This window comes from Zootoca vivipara, chromosome 2, assembly GCF_965207765.1.
Source record: "Zootoca vivipara chromosome 2, rZooViv2.hap1.1, whole genome shotgun sequence".
Taxonomy (NCBI): Eukaryota; Metazoa; Chordata; class Lepidosauria; order Squamata; family Lacertidae; genus Zootoca; species Zootoca vivipara.
The window spans coordinates 74,113,469-74,127,339 of NC_142584.1; the positions used below are offsets into that span (position 1 = coordinate 74,113,469).

The 13,871-nt window shown below is 39.9% G+C and overlaps 1 protein-coding gene across 2 annotated transcripts in view; it reads left to right on the forward strand.

Annotated features, from left to right (window-relative positions):
- Nucleotides 1–13,871, forward strand: part of ATP2B2 (ATPase plasma membrane Ca2+ transporting 2) — a 377,677-nt gene that overhangs the window by 86,789 nt on the left and 277,017 nt on the right. The gene's annotated exons all lie outside the window — the stretch shown is intronic.

Below are 13,871 nucleotides of genomic sequence, written 5' to 3' on the forward strand. Positions count from 1 at the left end.
GCGCTCCAAGTCTCTGTGTCCAATCCCTGTGTCCGTGGGGCACATGCGCAGTAGCGTGGACACAGGGACACAGGGACTGGACGCAGAGACATAGGGACTTTATTATATAGGATATACAGTAAGATGTGATGTTTCTTTCCCCACCCCCAACAGTACAAGAAGCAATAAATTAATCAAGCCCAAGATTCTTATAACCTTGAAACTTCTGTTACAGGAATATATCAAACTAGGAAGCCAAAACTGTTTATTTTATACACTCATACTCAAACTTATAGATGTAGAAGGAAAGAAATAATAAACAAGAGAAAGGAAAACTGGTTTGGGATTAGGGGGCTTTTTGTAAAACAATTTTAGGATTGGAGCTCATGTTTTCAGTTATGTGTGGATGATATTTGTACTAGATGTTCCCTGCTCTGGCAAGTGAATGTGGTGATAACGAGGCTTTCAAGCTTGCGTATGACAGTTTAGCATACAGGAAGTCAGAGAATGAAGATGGAAGAAATAAAGCAGAGGGTGAATACTTTTTTTGATGGGGTTCTTCAAATGGTACTTTTTTAAAGGGTAATATTAATACCTAAACATTGCATTTCAGCTGACTTAAGATATTTTGTTAAAGTTTAATGTGTTTTACAAATTGAACCTATGCAGTCAGAATTAATTAATTCATTGAGCTTTAATGGAGCTTGCTCCTGCGTAGGAAACTATGCATATGGGCATATGGACTGCAGACGGGCAATTCCTAATAAATTGAGCTTTATGCTATTATCTACCATTCTTTGGTGTTTTGTATGTGCATTATTTATTTATAAAAATATTTATATACTGCTAGTCATAAAAATTTAAGAGCAGTTTACAACATATATAAAACAGTTCAATAAAAACCATATAAATATGGAGATCAGCTGCTATGGAAATATGTATTCTTAATTGGCTGCATAAGCCTAACAGAAGAGGAGTTTTCAGCAGTTTTCAGTGTGTATGGATCTACACAGTTAAATGCATTTTGAGACTCCCTTTGACGGTATGGCTATGGGGGTTCTCACTTCACCGCTGGTCAGAAGTTAATTATTCTGTTCTATGCATACAGCAGGCTCACTAGATGACTCACACAGAGTTAGATCAATTGGTGACTTTCTGTTTACAGAAGGGCCTTGGATCCAGCTAGAGGCTTCCAGAAACAGAACAGTGAGAAAGCAGCTGCAGTCTTCCATCCCTGCTGCTATTGCATAAGATCCCCCAACCCCTGAGAGCAGGAAATTGTAGGGTGAAGGCAGTTGTGCCAAGCTAAAACTATTTCTCTACACCTCAACACCTCAAACACAATTACTTAAGTCATGTGCCACTGACTTAAACCAACTGATGAAAAGATCAAGTACTCATCTGCCTGTATATTTGAATGGGAAGTATATAAAGCTTATATTTGTGGTTGAATAGTTGCATAAAAAGGTAAAGGTAAAGGACCCCTGGCAGTTAAGTTCAACCGTGAACGACTCTGAGGTTGTGGTGCTCATCTCGCTTTGCTGACTGAGGGAGCCGACGTTTGTCCGCAGACAGTTTTTCCGGGTCATGTGGCCTAAGCTGCTTCTGCCAAAACCAGAGCAGCGCACGGAAACGCCGTTTACCTTCCCGCTGAGCAGTACCTATTTATCTACTTGTACCTTGATGTGCTTTAGAACTGCTAGGCTGGCAGGAGCTGGGACCGAGCAACGGGAGCTCACCCCATTGCGGGGATTCGAACCGCCGACCTTCTAATCGGCAAGCCCTAGGCTCAGTGGTTTAGACCACAGCGCCACCCATGTCCCAATTGCATACTCATCATATAAAAATAAATTAATGATTAAAAGGGAAAAACTGTTGAAAGAAGAACTTAAAGACCTCTGGGCTCAAATGGTCAGGGATCCAACCACTATGATATATAAAGAAATACAAAAAAGGAAATTTTAATTAAATAATATACTGTCTCAGCAAACAGAATTTTTGCTCACTTGTGAAGACTTTTGTTTATTTCAGAACCTCAGACTATATTGATGCAAATGTTAGACGCTTTTGGTAAAATATCAGGTTATTCTGTTATTTGGTCCAAATCAGAATTGATGCCAATACTGTAGGTCAAAATTTGTTTACAAACTCATTCAAGGAATATCAATTTTGGGTATGTTCAAAATCTATTAAATATCTAGGTATGTTAATACCAAGAGATATAACACAGTTAGTTACAGTTAATATGAATAAATTACTGTAATGAAAGAGGTTTCTTCATATATCGATAGGTGGGAGTCATTGAACCTTACCCTTTGGGGAAGGATGATTGCTCTCAAAATGAATACTATTCCCAGATTCATTTATATCCTGAGAGGCCTTCAGTTTTTATATCTGGATCATATTTTCAAAAGATAAACTCATGGTTTAGGAAATGCCTTTGGGGCTCAGCAACACCAAGAATATCTTTGCAGAGAATGCAACTACAAATTAAAGAAGGAGGTTTCAGAATACCAAATTTGGAATTATATCACTATTTATTATAAATATTAAAAAGTACTCATTTTGTCTCCAGATTTATTCCATTATTTATTATTGAGAACGTGTTCTCACAAGATATTCAGTGTTCTTTTGTTATTTGAAAAAAACATTTCCATACAAAAAAATATCTTGAGAAACAACATTAAGTTTAGTGCTGCCCCAGAAATATTCAATACATATTTTTTTAAATGGCCACATTTGAAGTTAAAAGATCAAACGAATTTTATGGTTCTTCAGAATATCTTTCCTAAATTTATATTATCCAATTAAATTGTGAAAGCCAATAAAACATGAAAATGTTCAGAACAGTTTTTTTATCTGCATATGCTCTTATTTTAGGTTTCTCATACTGTTCCCTGAGCAATATCCAGATGTGTGTAGGATATAAATGCAAAGATTTTCACACCTTCTGATTTCTCCACAGGGAACCATCACTGTAAAGTTCCTCAGTTGAGCATTACTGAACTAAATATATTACATGTCAACATGACAATCCCCCCCTTCTGTATTGAAGGAGTGTGTTTGTGTGTAATTGCAGAATTCAAAGCTCAGTTTGAAATGAGGAACCTTAGTTTGTTAAAGTATATTCCGCATGCCAAATTACAATCCTGGTTTCATCTGGATTGTCTTGTAGACTTTAGTGAGAAGTGAAGAGGTGCAACCGAGGTCAGAATTCTTCATCTGCATATTTAAATATGTGTTAATAATGACAATAGTTTTATACTCTCATTTGGGTTTTTTCAAGCTCAGTAATGTCAGTCAACTATGATCTAGATGGCTTCAGTCAACAAAGGCTTTTAGACGCAGGAACAGGACTTGATGCTCCATAGGACTTTAGCTCTTTTTTTTAAAAGGGCGATCTGCCATTAGCCCCTGGGCAATTCAGCTCCAAGGACCACGCATCGCTCCGTAAGACACACAGAGATTTCCTCTTACTTTTTAGGAGGAAAAAAGTGCATCTTATGGAACGAAAAATACGGTAGCTGCTCCAATATAAAGAAGGTTGTCACAAGTGACCTATTAAAATTAATGGGATTTCAGATATTTCCAGCTAACTTGTTCAATAGGCCTATGCAGACAATGCAGTCTTATATAGGTCTACTCAGAAATAAGCCCCATTGAGTTAAATACTAATTCAAAGTAAGTGTATTGCAGCCTGAACTGGTAGTAGCTTGAATCCTGAATGCCTACCCATCAGTGGAGGTATCACGTGAGCAAAGTTCCACTCACAAGTAACTCCTGCTGGCAGAGGAAATATGACCTTTATTGACTGCTCTTTCATTGTGTCTGCATGCTATGGAATGTTGTGGGGAAGCTTCAGGATAGTGGAGATTCCTCCCACAAGTAGGATTCTTCACTGGACTGAAAGCCTTGCATGAATGAAAGCTGCTGTTCTATTCATGGAATTGAGAGGAAGACAACATCTAAGTCAATTCCTTAGCTATATTTTTCCCCTAAGCCCCCTAAAATAATACTTTACATTTATATTTTGGATAGAAGAAAAAAGATTTGTAGTATGGTGGAAAAAACTATGCTAATAAATACTCAGGAAGAGAGAGAGAGAGAGAGAGCCATTGGAAATTAGAGCATTAAACACAATAGATCAATGACAGTTGGTCACTGTGAATATTTCAATGACAGAGAAGAAAGATATCTGAGAAGCAGAAGTGCTCTACAACTCCTTGGGAAATGGTGATAGGTAAACTTCAAAAGGTTCTGATATCCATTTCAAGTCTTCAAAGTCTGGTGTTTGATAATCACAAAGGAGAGTGGTTATGTGAGAATTTTTGTTCTTCATGTGCCAGTAATCTTAGAGAATGTTTTCATGTAAGAATTCAGCAGTGGCTTCCCCCGCTCCACTTTACCTGAAAACTCTGTTTGAATTTCTGGTATAGAAACTTCTCAACCTACAGTTTATTGGCCTTTTTGATTACCTTAACCTGTTTATCTTATTTATTTCAAACATTTATAAGCTGTGCTCGCATCTTTCTTGGATCCCAGAGAAGGGTACATAAACATTTAAATAACAATCCAAAATCAAAACTAACAATAAAAAACAACATTGAAAAGATCTGAGAAGTAATAAACTAAAAAGCTATTCAACCACCTCAACCAATGCATTCTTTTTAAGAAACTGTTTTTGTTATCTGTTAGGCACCAGACATACTTCTTAAAAACAAAGCAAAAAAACAAGCATTTTGAATTTCTCAATAAATTTTAAACTGAATTTTAATCTGCCATTGTCATGCTTAATGTTATTCTACTTATTGTTTTTCTTGTACTTTTGCAACATACATACATGTACTTTTAGCTTTTTAATTTATCAAGCCTCTTAGATTAAATATAATATATATATACTTTCATGTTCTGGTCAGATGCTGCTTCCTACAGAGAAGGCAAGTCAGCAGGTCAGGACCACGGATAGCTCTGAATGAGCAGTTTGCTCCAAAAGAAGTTGCGAGCAGTCTGAGGCCTTTTAAACCTCTGCCTCTAGATCAGGCATCCCCAAACTTCGGCCCTCCAGATGTTTTGGACTACAATTCCCATCATCCCTGACCACTGGTTCTTTTAGCTAGGGATCATGGGAGTTGTAGGCCAAAACAAGAGCGATTCAACAAGAACTTTATAGTTTTCTTTACGGAGTACTAGAAGAAATATGCTGTGTGAAATACTGTGATGTTTTGTGGCATTGCCTACTAAAGAGGGCTCTAACTCTGATTTATTATGGTTTTGGCAAGATACCAGCTTGTTAGAAGATCGGAAAGGATCAAAAGAAGACAAATGCTGGAAGTATGCCAGTTTGGGAAAGGCAAAATTGAGAAGTTGTGGCGTAATGAGCAGGGCCGTCTTAAACGCCCCTGCCGCTGTGGTGCGCCGGATCTCTCCGGCGCCCTCCCACCCCGTTTCCCAGTGCGGTGGGCGGGTGGGCGCAGCGGCGGGCGGGCGGGCAGGCACAGCGCGATCTCTCTGGTGCCCTCCCGCCCCGTTTCCCAGCGCGGCGGGTGGGTGGGCGCAGCGTGCAGCGCGGCTCCCACAGGCGCAGCTGCGTGGCGGATCGGCGGATCGGCCGGCCAGCGGGCGGGCGCAGCTCGTGGCGCCTTTCTGGCGGGCCGGCGCCATGGTGCCCTGCGCCACCGGGGGTCTACCTAGAGCCGGGCCTGGTAATGAGAATTGAGTCCTCGAAGGAGGGGCAATGTTGAAGAGGATTGATTGATTATAACATGAAGGAAAGGATGAATGTAAACAAATATTTCACCCTGAAAACTACAGGATATAAATTCCCTTTGCAAGTTAATGGATATGGATTTGTTAAATACGAGCAAAAGTCATAACACCAGTGGCTGCTAAAATAAAGGATTAAGATCGGAATTCTTGTATTTGGACTAATTAATAGAATTGGAGCAGGACCAAGGAATAACATCAACTCCGGAACACGGGAAGTCATCCAAAAATGTTGAATTTGGAACTGATTAATTGGCTCTTTTGATTGTGTTATGATTTGGGATAATTAGGTATTGTATTAATGGGGCCTCCATTGGACTGTTATTAATGAAAAATTAATAAAAGTTACTTAAAAAATGAAATAGATTGTTTCTTATTGGCAATACCCCCTGGCAAAACCACTGGTCTAATAGCCTTCCACTTGGTGCATGTTCTGTGCCACTGTATCAGTGAGGTGATGTGAGAGGCACAAGGCCCAGAGGGTCCTGGCTCTGGTTTTGCAGGCCTGGTGGTATGGAAGGTTGTTCTGTGAGCTCTTGTCTGAAAATCCCAGGAACAGTGGTCTCCTGGGCTCCAGCAACCAGCTCAAGGCATGAGAGCAGACTTCAGCTGCAGTGAAATAATTCACAACCTGAACTGTTGCAATTTAATCTTACTCATAGATTTGAACAGTCGTACCATTTTATTGTTAGAGTTAAGACGCAGCTGTTGTATGATGATTAGTTTTATGTAAATGTGAAATATATAATTACTTTTGTGAAAAACTAGAATAATAGGATCATAGAATTGTAGAGTTGGAAGGGACTCCAGGGGTCATCTAGTCCAATCCCCTGCAATGCAGGAATCCTGCCCACAGCCATCCATGAGTAGGTTAACAGCCAAATGCACTGACACATTGCAACACAAGAGGTCCTAGTTTTAGTAAGCTTTTCTATTCCAGATACCTTGCCAATTCTTGACAAATATTTTTCCAAAATCATTAAGTGCATCTGTTTTACGGACTAAGTAAGATGGATACATGTTTGCACAAGTTTGCCCCCCTGAAATGTTAGATGCAGAAGCTGAAAACTGTATTTAGAAACTGGCTAAATGGTTACCCTCTCACACAAAGTGTAATAGCCCCCATTCAATCAAAGACTTGAATAATAGCTCTACTTTCATATGGTGTATTTTAAGAAGCAGATGAGAATGTGACAGATAGCCTTGTCTAGGATTTTATTTTATGCTGTAATGAAGGTTTTTTTTTTGCTTTCCTGTCTTCTTTTGTGTTGAAGTCTAAACTTTATTTTGTTCTTTATAATTTGTCAGAAGGTAGACCCTGACCTGCCCCAACTTAAAGCCCATTCATCCAGTCCCTCCCCTTACTACTGAAATTGTTGCTGTGTTGTTCAAGAAGAATGACAAGAATCAGGTGTGACTTTTCATCTACTGTGTGCCACATTCCCTTCATATTGTCCATATCACTCTCTGGACCAACTCCTTTTACCTGTATCTCCAATCCCACATTCTAACCTTCCACAGCCACTCCTGTTTATTCAGCCAAATCTTCCATCTCTTTCCCCCTCCCTTTTGACCTTTCATGCTTCACACCTCCCACATCCTTGCAGCTACCATCCCTATTTCTCCCCCCCTTTCCATCCAAATTCATCACATGAGGTCAGAATCCACAGTCTTAGCTTCCTGTCATGCAGTCACCTCCTCTTCTTGACCACTCCAATCTAGCCCACACCTTCTACTAAAACAATTCTTACATTAATAAACAGCGTGTCTCAGTGCTGGATTAAAACCTGTCGAGGCCCCTAGCTATGCTCTAGTGGGATAACAATGAACTAAGGAAGCTTTATTGTAAATTTCTTGCAAGGTCAAATCAATATTATTTTGATCCATTGTCGCAGGGCCCCTAAAAGGCCAGGGGCCCACCACCCGGTGCCTACTCTGTCTGTTTGGTAATCTGGCACTGCATGTCCTTCTAAAAGAAGATAACATTCGAAGGTTATCCTCTCAGTCCCAAGTATGCTTAAATCAATTATCCACACAAATAAGCACATCATCTTTACAACTTACAGGCTAAGAGTAGGAGGGGAAAACTTATTTAAACTTATTTAAAGCTACCTTTCCACCTTCATTCCTTAATCTCCACATTTTACAATGTGTGTGTGTGTGTAAAATGTGGAGATTAAGGATATATATATATATATATATATATATATATATATATATATATATAATGTAATGGTGATTGGCAAAAGTTCACTGAAACAAGCAAAAAAAATACTTAAAATACTTTTCAAAATCTCATTGGAAATGGAAGTGCTTTTGTGATAAGAGAACACACAGGTACACATTTATATTAAGCTACTGAAGCTTAATCTAGAATAGATGAAGCTGTTAGTGGGTGGCCCCCTAGACTGGATGCATTGCATTGCCTTATACATGGTACTGCCTTTGAAGAGGGTTTGGAAACTGCAGCTAGTGCAGAATTCAGTGGCCAGATTGCTGATTGGGCAAGATGGTCCAAGCTTATAAAATCAATTCTGGCATGACTGAATTGACTGCCAATTAGTTTCTATGCTCAGTTCAAAGGTTTGACTTATAAAGCCACATGCAGCTCAGGACCCTAGTACTTCAAAGACCACTGCTCCCCACATTAACTCCCCACATACCCTGCATTTGGCATCTGAAGCCCTTGTCAGTGTGCTCCCCTCCAAGGAGGTGCAGAAGATAGTGACATGAGAATGGGCCTTTTCAGTGGTGGCTCCTTGCTCCCTCTAAAAAGGTATGCCTGGGACTATCACTATCTACTTTTAGGTGCCAGGCAAAACTGCTTCTCTTTACTCAGTCTTTTGTTCCTTAATTTGGAATGTTCTAGATATTTGTAGTTTCTTTCAGTGGATGAGATTGTTGTTGTTTAGTCGTTTAGTCATGTCTGACTCTTTGTGACACCATGGAGCAGAGCATGCCAGGCACTCCTGTGTCCCACTGCCTCCCGCAGTTTGGCTAAACTCATGTTGGTAACTTCGAGTGGATGGGATTAGACCTGCCTTTTGCATGAATAAATAATAATAATAATAATAATAATAATAATAATAATAATAATACTTGTTTCTGAAGTTTGACCTTCAAGATATAAAAAGGTAGCAGTCTGCAAATATATAGGTATTGTGCAACTACTGTTTTTGTTGTATATTGGTTTGCAGTGCTTTGTGATGAATAACAAACATCAGCAGTGCAGATTTAGAAAAGTTCTTGCCAAGACTATGCAGCAAATACTCTTGGCATCTTCTGCTGCAGAGATAGTATTAGCACTGAAAAGGAAAATAGCACAGATTGAAAAGCCAGTAAGCAGCCTTCATTAGAATTTTCTGACATTACATATAGATGAATAGTACAGAACTGGTTGTTTGGTGAAACTTGTGCTTCAGAATTCTGAAACTAGAGTTCTTTTTTTTTTTAAAAAAAAACCTGATAAAGAAACATCTAACATGCTGAAGCTTGATTTTCGTTTTGATTAAAGTATGGTTTGGGGGTAAATCGAGGCATAATAGTAGGATCCCATGACCAATTAATGGGAACAAAGATCTAGCAGCACTTTTGACACCTTTAAAGGATATAGAATACAGTGAGTGAATGAATGAGCAAAATTGTTCAGGTGAAAAATGCAAGATGGCAGTCATAAATAATTATTTAAATTAATTTCCCCATCTCCTTTGCATTCAGTTATAATACAATGCTGGAAGTTACTATTGTCTATCGCTGCAACCCCTAGAAAATCACCAGCAAGTTCTTGTGGACATATCTTTAAATGTCATACTTGTCCATGAACATACTTGCCCATGCAGTTTGAGGCCATCCTGGTAGCTCATCCCATGGTCAGATTTATTGTTTCTGTAATCTGCAACTCCTGGTCAGTCCATGGAAAATCACTCATATAGAATCATAGAATCATAGAGTTGGAAGAGACCACAAGGGCCATCCAGTCCAACCCCCTGCCAAGCAGGAAACACCATCAAAGCATTCCTGACAGATGGCTGTCAAGCCTCTGCTTAAAGACCTCCAAAGAAGGAGACTCCACCACACTCCTTGGCAGCAAATTCCACTGCCGAACAGCTCTTACTGTCAGGAAGTTCTTCCTAATGTTTAGGTGGAATTTTCTTTCTTGTAGTTTGAATCCATTGCTCTGTGTCCGCTTCTCTGGAGCAGCAGAAAACAACCTTTCTCCCTCCTCTATATGACATCCTTTTATATATTTGAACATGGTTATCATATCACCCCTTAACCTTCTCTTCTCCAGGCTAAACATACCCAGCTCCCTAAGCCGTTCCTCATAAGGCATTGTTTCCAGGCCTTTGACCATTTTGGTTGCCCTCTTCTGGACACGTTCCAGCTTGTCAGTATCCTTCTTGAACTGTGGTGCCCAGAACTGGACACAGTACTCCAGATGAGGTCTGACCAGAGCAGAGCATATAGCAGCCTAAAAATATGTTTGCTTCCCAGTGGTGAATAAAAGCATTAGTGATGTCAGTACTATAATCTGTGCATCCTCACAGCCATGGTATAGGAGGCCATGGGACCTGGATGGTGCTGTGTTCTAAACCACTGAGCCTCTTGGGCTTGCCGGTCAGAAGGTCATCGGTTCAAATCTGTATGATGGTGGTGAGCTCCCGTTGCTCTGTCCCAGCTTCTGCCAACCTAACAGTTCAAAAGCACACCAGTGCAAGTAATTAAATAGGTACCGCTGCAGAGGGAAGGTAAACGGCATTTCTGTGTGCTCTGGCACTCGCCACAGTCCTCCATGCGCCAGAAGCAGTTTAGTCATGCTGGCCACATGGCCCAGAAAGCTGTCTGTGGACAAACGCTGGCTCCCTCAATCTGAAGTGAGATGAGCACCGTACCCCATAGTCTCCTTTGACTGGACTTAACTGTCCAGGGGTCCTTTGCCTTTGCCTTACATAGGAAGTCATTAAGTGCCACTCAGTCTTCTAGAACGTTTAGTGCCTAGACTAGCCCTGCTTCATCAGACATAATGTTATTCAATTGCTTAGAATTGTGTGTTGAGTAACTTCAACTGCTGAATTGTCATACTTTCATTTCTTTGGAAATACTCATGAAACCAAAGCATGTTGGGAAACTCGCTCTGAAGCATTTCCTTTATTGTGGCGGATTCTCTCTCACAACTTTTGCAACCAAAGTTTTTGTAAAAAAGGTTTGAGTCCTTGAGAAGACCTCTGCTCTTGATTCTGTCATTCAACTATAATGCACTGGGCGTGAACCTCTGGTAGTCATGTCATCTGACAGTATCATCACCCATCACTTTGAACTTGGTGACATAATGGTGAACGATATTAAGAACGAACCAGCAGTACAGAAACTCAGCAACTGAGAATCAACATCTTGTAGGTATAACCTGTGAACTTCCAGATGTTGTACTGCAACTCTCATCGGTTCCAGTCACCATGACTAATGGTCAGGGGTGATTAGAGCTGAAGTCCAATGTCATCTGGAGACCCATAGGTCCCCCACCTCTATAGACTTTAGGTGGACAGTATGTGTCTTGAATGCCTCACAAGCACACAGGCATCAGTTTGAACACCAGTGGGAATAAGAACATGAGAAGAACCTGCAAGAGCCCATCGAGTCCAGCATCTTATTCTCACAGTGGCCAGCCAGCTGCCTGTAGGAAACCCGCAAGCAGCACAAAAGCACTCTCCCTTCCTGTGATTTCCAGCAATTGGAATTCAGAAGCATTGCAGCCTCTGACTGGGGAGTCAGAGCACAGCCATCAGGGCTAGTAGGCCTCCCCAGCCCTCTCCTCCATGAATTTTCCTAATCCTGTTTTAAAGCCATCTAAAAGCTGTCACGATCCAGATTTGTGTTGCTGTGATCAGCATCAGGTACTGATTTTTGTCTCACAAACTTTGCAGCCAAATTTTTTGCAAGAAGGTTGGAGTCCTTGAGAAGGTCAATGTGATCCTCAGTTTCTCCCCATCCCCCACTCTGTACAATTTACTGCAGCTTCTTTCCACCTATGAAGGAAACACTGAAGTTTAATGAAGTTATACAATTTTTGGACCATTAACCACACCCTCTACTTCTGTTCCAGAGCATTTAGGAAACAGCCGGAGAACATTTGAACTCATAACCCATTGAATTTGATAAGTCTGAACAGTATTTACTTTTAGGGAAATTCTTAAACACATATAGCAACTTTTGCTTGTAAAAGCCAGTGTAATTAGAATTTCCTTGTTGCAACATTGATCCCAGAAAATGATATAATTTTATTAAACGAATATTCTTGAGTATGGGATTATGTGAACTTCTGAGTCTCACAGAACTATTTGTGCAGCAGACAACAATTTTGTCTTTATCCAGTTATTCCATTTTTTTTTAAATAAGAGGAATTTAAGCACTGTGTTTCACAAAGGATAGTGTATATCCTTCCACGTATATTGGGGTGGACAAGTGTCCATTATACATTATTTATTTACTTACTTAGCACATGTATATCTCACTGTTCCAATTAGTTGACTATTGAAGCTCAACACACACACACACACACACACACACACAGAGAGAGAGAGAGAAGACAGGCTTGAAAAAGCAACCCACCATATTAAGGAAGGTCTTTAGATCACGGGCAATGGATTATTTCCAGAGGTGAATGGCTACTGCTGCAGCATAATTTAATGGACAGAATGACTGCTTCAAAATACTATTTACTAGGTGCTATTTATTGTCAATTTTACAAAAACCTGCAGCTTTACTGGAACATTGGTCCTTAATTTAAGCATCATCCCTTATTTTTCTGGCTACCTATAATATATTCCAGCAATCTGTTGTACTTTTATCGTTAATTGCTACTGTTCATACAGTTACCAGAAACTAATTAAAAGGCAACAACTGATCTCATGTGAATATTATGTTGTTTAAAGCTGGCTTGTTCCATTAAATTAGGAGTAGCTCTTAGTGAGAAGAAATTGTTATATGAACATGAAACTTGGCACTGCTATCTTAGACATCAGAAGTACTATGTGGCAAGGCTAGCTTGCCGATAGGCGACTCATACTTCCAAAATGTTCCTTTATGGAATCTATTTTATTACTATGTCTGCCAAAGTATACTGAACCTTCTGTTAATTTTATTCCAACTGTAACAATGTACTCCAGACAGTAATTATCTTGATAATTTGTATGTTGTTGTTTTCTAAAAACTAATAAACAAATCCTTAAACAAAACAAAAGAAGAAATACTATTTATGAAAGTGGGAATTTAGTGATCATCTCAGTGATTTCAATATATATACAATTTAGCTTATTACCTAGGTCATATATTTATGACAAGCACTTTTTTGCATTCTGGAACAAAAATGAGAAGTATGAGATTTGACCCTGGCTAGACTATTTACAGACCTTTGTCGGCTAGACTATTTACAGACCTTTGTCAACAAAGGTCCGTATAGTTAAAGCTATGGTTTTCCCAGTAGTGATGTATGGAAGTGAGAGCTGGACCATAAAGAAGGCTGATCGCCGAAGAATTGATGCTTTTGAATTATGGTGCTGGAGGAGACTCTTGAGAGTCCCATGGACTGCAAGAAGATCAAACCTATCCATTCTGAAGGAAATCAGCCCTGAGTGCTCACTGGAAGGACAGATCGTGAAGCTGAGGCTCCAATACTTTGGCCACCTCATGAGAAGAGAAGAATCCTTGGAAAAGACCCTGATGTTGGGAAAGATTGAGGGCACTAGGAGAAGGGGACGACAGAGGACGAGATGGTTGGACAGTGTTCTTGAAGCTACGAACATGAGTTTGACCAAACTGCGGGAGGCAGTGCAAGACAGGAGTGCCTGGCGTGCTATGGTCCATGGGGTCACGAAGAGTCGGACACGACTAAACGACTAAACAACAACAACAACAACAATACTATTTACAAAGAGTTATATAGTATTTCTAACACCTATCACCTCATTATCTAACGTGCCAGATTTCCTTGCTTCTTACACAGAATTTTGCCTTAAGGCTGTCCACTTAGACTGTTGCTAACCAACGTTTTGGTTACTTTGTGTTTGTTCAACAGTGCCAGCTCATATTTCTGGATATATGTCCTCTTAGAGAGAAAGAGCTGTTTTTCCTAA